Here is a 4,898-nt window from a genome sequence, read left to right as displayed (position 1 = left end):
TTCTCTGTGGTTTTGGAGCCTGTCCTGGAACTAGCTCTTGTAGACCAGGCTGGTCTCGAACTCACAGAGATCCGCCTGCCTCTGCCTCCCGAGGCGTGTGCCACCACCGCCCCGGCTTTATGTCATCTTCCCAACAGTCCCATGAGGAACACAGAAGGGTTCCCTATCAAACTCACCTCATTTTAAGCAATGAAGAAACCAACTCCAATAAAGTCCATTATGACATAGCAGGACCAAAGATGGAACACTTGTCTTTGGACTGCTGGTGTCAATTAACTCTGTGTGTGTGGACTCTCACTGCTCCATACCGCCACCAGCAAGTTTGTTCATCTTGCCTCACGTTCTTAGCCACAGGTTGGAGGGGGGAAGCGATACCTGGAAAACTGACAGCCATATTCTTATAGAAACATTAGGTACATATACAAAATGCCTCACCCAACACCATAAACAGCATTCTTTGGTTTTTAGAGACAGGGTTTCTTGTAGCCCATATCTTAGTATATATTAACTAATATATCAAGAGGATATTTCAGATTGTTCAGAACACAAAAGGGAAACCAAGCATCAAAATACAATGATTTAAAACAGCAAGTTGAGCCGGGCGGTGGTGGCGCACGCCTTTAATCCCAGCACTCGGGAGGCAGAGGCAGAGGCAGGTGGATCTCTGTGAGTTCGAGGCCAGCCTGGTCTACAGAGCTAGTTCCAGGACAGGCCCCAAAGCCACAGAGAAACCGTCTCGAAAACAAAACAAAACAAAACAAAAAAACAAAACAGCAAGTTGGTTTTGGCCTGTGGGGAGAGAGACAGGTGAGAGTCTGACTTCTACTTAGGACCGAACACCACCAAAGGCTTATTAAGACCACTCACAACCAAACCTGCTAATCAATCGCATCAGCAAACAGTATGGGCTTTCTGTATGCAAGTGCCTTCATAAAGACATTCGGAGCATGCACACATGCAAACTGCCACAGCACAGGAGTGGGGTGTCCAGGGGATTGAACTCAGGTCATCAGGCGCCTTTACTCATGGAGCCATCTTGCCAGCTCCAGAAATTTAGCTTCTTAATCGAATAATATAAATCAGATAAACTTGTGCTCACTAATTCTCCTATCAAAAAGATTGTGAATCACCTGAAACTTACCTCTGCCCCCAACTATACACACGTCACTGTAGAAAACCAGGACATTTAAAATCAAACCACCTAAAATCTATTCACTCAGAAAAAGTCAAATTTTGATGATGTATCCACAGTTTATAATGTAGTGCTTAAAAAAAAAAAAAAAGGCAGGCGGATCTCTTGTGAATTTGAGGACAGCTGATCTACAGAACAGGTTTCAGGACAGCCAGGGCTGCACCCATAGACAACCTTGTCTGGGGTAGGCAGAAGAACCACCCCCCAAAAAACTAACAAAACCCCTCTACTTTCTTTTCTGAGTGTGGTGGTGCATGGCTTTATTCCCAGCCCTCAGGAGACAGCAACAAGAGATCTTTAATTTCTTGGTCAACCTGGTCTACATAAAGAGTTCCAGAACTAGTCAGGAGTACATTGTGTTTCAAAAAAGAAGGAACAGATGGGATGTGGTCATATGTTAATTCTGAATTTAATCTATATTTGAGGTGTTTGTTTGTTTGAACTCAAAGGTCTGCCTCTGCCTTCACCAAAGTGCAGGGATCAAAGGTATGCACCACCACTCCTGGCTGTGTCTTCATTTCTGAGAAAACATGAAAGAAAAAGTCCCACTTTAAAAAGCCCCAACCCCATTCTCAGGCAAAGAACGGTCTGGCTGGCAGCCTACATGTACATCCCTAAAAATCTGGGAGCACAATATGTGAAATCTTATTTTAAAAATCCTCCTCCATAGCTGAGCCATGGTGGCACATGCCTTTAATCCCAGCACTTGGGAGGCAAAGGCAGGTGGATCTCTGAATTCAAGGCCAGTCTAGTCTTTGGATCTCAAGTTCCAGGATAGCTGGGGCTACACAAAGAAACCCTGTCTCGAAAAACTTAAAACATCATCTTCCATGTCAACAGCAGAGCTCAGGGGCTCACAGCTGGCATCCCAGCACTCAGGAGGCTGAGGTAAGGCTACACTGAAAGCCTATCTCCTAAAAACAAAACAGACGGGTAACCACACGTAGGTATCTTGGCACCTGACATCTTACTAGTGCTTCCCTTTTCAAAGACTTCATGCAACTCTAGTGTCTCTACACAATGCAAAGATGGATTTTTAAAAACCTTGTTTTCGTGTGTGTGCGTGTATTGTGTAGTACAAGAGAGGGTGTTGAATCTCCTGGAGATGGAGTTACAGGATATCATGAGCCTGCTCCAATTGGCTGTTCTCTCCAGTTCCAACACAGGGTCGTTGCGTTTTCAAGACGTTTAAATTACTTTTAGTTTTCACTACCATAAAAGTAAGTATTTTCAGGACCGGCGTGAGGGCTCAGAATGCGCTTACCGGCAAGCCTAACCTGAGTGATTCCCGGAACCCACATGGTGGAAGAACAGACCTCTTGAAAGTTGTCCTCTGACCTCTACACTTACGCTGTGCCACACGTGTGCATGCATGCACACAATAAACACACATCATTTCAAGCATAAGAAGAGAATTTTCACATTTTGATTGAAACTCGGCGTTGTGGCTCAAGTCCAACCTGGGCTACACAAGACCTTGTCACAAATAACAGGAATTGAAGCGGCTTTCGGAGAGTGCTGGCCCCATTTGGCCTTTCCCGAGACCCGCCGTCCCTGAAGAGGCAGGGCCGGGTCCCCGCTGGGGAGGAGCGGCCTCCTGCAGGCCGACGTGGGCCTTCACGCCGCAGAGTCCACCCGAGCCACGGCCGCCGACCCGCACCCAGCTGGGCAGGCCCCGCTAGCCCCGCGGCCCTTGCTCGGCGCACAGGCCCCGGTAGGCCGGCCCTCACCTTACGCAGCAGCGCAGCTCCGCCGAGGCCCGCCCGGGTGAAGGTACGGAGGTGGCTGCCGGGAGATCGCCCACGCCCTCCCCCGCCGCGCGCGCCCTCCCTGCCCTGCCCGCCAGGCCTGGCTGCACTCACCCCATCGCTCCGCGCATGCGCCGCTGAAGGCCGCGAGGGCGGGGGGTGTGTGTGGAGAAACCCCTGAACCCCAGGCTGAGGGCGTGGTCTGAGAACGAGGAGGGCGTGGTTTCGTGCGGTGGGCGGGGCCTGATAACAGGACGCGGGCTGGGAGAGGCTAGCGGCCCTGCGAGGCCCAGCGCCCCCTGCGGGCGTCTCCCCACCGTGTCCCTCCCTCCCCCCCCTCCACCCCACTGTGCTCCGTGTTCTCCTACACGGCGGGGCCCTGAAGGCCGGCTGTGATCAATCCGCGGGGCTCCACCATCATTAGCGTTTCACCTGGAAGTATCTCTGCAGCTTGACGTCACACACACCGCGTGGTGGTTGCACTCAAGCCCTAACAAAGAGCATCCGGGCTAGATAAGTACAGGTCCGGGAAGAGGCGACTCGTTTCGACACTTGTCCTCAGGCCACACCCTAGATTCGAGAGGCCTTGGGGATTGGAGGTGGGGTGAGAGAGGCTGAAGAAAATGGCTCAGCGGCTAAGCAAGAATATATAAGAGTATTATTCCTCTAACAGAAACCTGTACTGTAATTCCAACTGCGGGGTTCTGATGCCTCCGCAGACGCACACAACACACACACCTAAATGCAAATAAATCCTAAAAGAGAAGTCCTGGTGGAGTGAACTGAGGCTGTACAAAGGATTGGATTTCATCTTTTAAATACTTTTCGGACCTTCACAGTCAATGAGCTGATGGAAAAGAATTAAATTAGATGAACGTGCTAGGCGGTGGTGGAGCGCGCCTTTAATCCCAGCACTCGGGAGGCAGAGACAGGTGGATCTTTGTGAGTTCGAGGCTGGGCTGGTCTACGCCCAGTCTACAAGAGTTAGTTCCAGGACGGCCAGAGCTGCTACACAGAGAAAGCCTGTCTCGAAAACCAAAAGAAATAAAAAAAAGAAAGAAAGAAAAGAAAAAGAAAAAAATTAAATGAACATAATTGTGAACATAGTTTTTTAATTATCCCTTGGACTGGAGGAAGAGTTCAGTAGTGGTCTGTGCTTGGCAGGGTGAGAACTGAGGTTTGAGCCCTCGTCCTTACAAACAGTCTAGAGTGTGACTGTGTGTTTCCTCGCCCCTCCCTCGGTGTTAAGAATGGACTCCAGGGGATGGAAAGAAGGCTCTGCTGTTAAAAAATCTCTACTAGGAGACCCAGGTTCAATTCCCAGGACCCACATGAGGCTCACAACTGCCTATGAATTCAGTTCTAGGTAATCAGACTCTGCATTCTGACCGTCATGTGCAGTACAAACACACGTAATGCTCAGACATACGTCCAGGGAAACACTCGTACACAAGAGAAAAAAATATTTTGTTTTTTTGAGACAGTTTCTCTGTGTAACAGTCCTAGCTGTCCTGAACCTTGCTTTATAAATCAGGCTGGCTTCGAATTCTCAATCTGCTTCTGAAGCACGATTAATAAAAACTAAGAGACAGAATTTGAGGTTCAACCTGAAGGTCAGAAAACCAAAATGGCCAGCATTGGCTCTTACCTCGACCTCAGTCTGAAAATGACGATCCTGCCTCCAGGAATCTCAAAATGGGACTGAGACTGAGAGCTGTCTTCTCCCGTTTTATAATCCTCTCGAGTTCTGGGATTAAAAGCGTGCACCACTGCCACCTGGTTTCTATGGTAAACTAGTGTGGCTTCTGGGATTAAAGGTGTGTGTCATCACTGCCCGGTCTGCAAGGCTGGCCAGTGTGGCTGTTTTACTTTCCCAATCCCGAGGCAAGTTTTATTTATTAAAATACAAATGAAATGCCACTACATGCCTCTGCCTTCTGAGTGCTGGGATTGAGCAT

At 49.0% G+C, this 4,898-nt stretch overlaps 1 protein-coding gene across 6 annotated transcripts in view; it reads right to left on the bottom strand.

Annotated features, from left to right (window-relative positions):
• Znf639 (zinc finger protein 639) overlaps positions 1-3,080 on the bottom strand; it is an 11,359-nt gene extending 8,279 nt beyond the window's left edge. The window contains exons 1-2 of one of the 6 annotated variants that reach the window (XM_013347369.2): positions 3,055-3,080; positions 177-383 (exon numbers count right to left, since the gene is read on the bottom strand). The gene's annotated coding sequence lies outside the window, so the exon portion shown is untranslated. The other 5 variants (XM_026782105.1, XM_005343763.3, XM_013347363.2 and 2 more) reach the window with 5 other exon arrangements.
• Positions 3,081-4,898: the final 1,818 nt, after the last annotated feature.

The sequence above is a fragment of the Microtus ochrogaster genome, chromosome 1 (genome assembly GCF_000317375.1).
Source record: "Microtus ochrogaster isolate Prairie Vole_2 chromosome 1, MicOch1.0, whole genome shotgun sequence".
NCBI classification, from domain to species: Eukaryota; Metazoa; Chordata; class Mammalia; order Rodentia; family Cricetidae; genus Microtus; species Microtus ochrogaster.
Note: the sequence above shows the minus strand (reverse complement) of the source record. Positions and strands in the feature narration are given on the sequence as shown.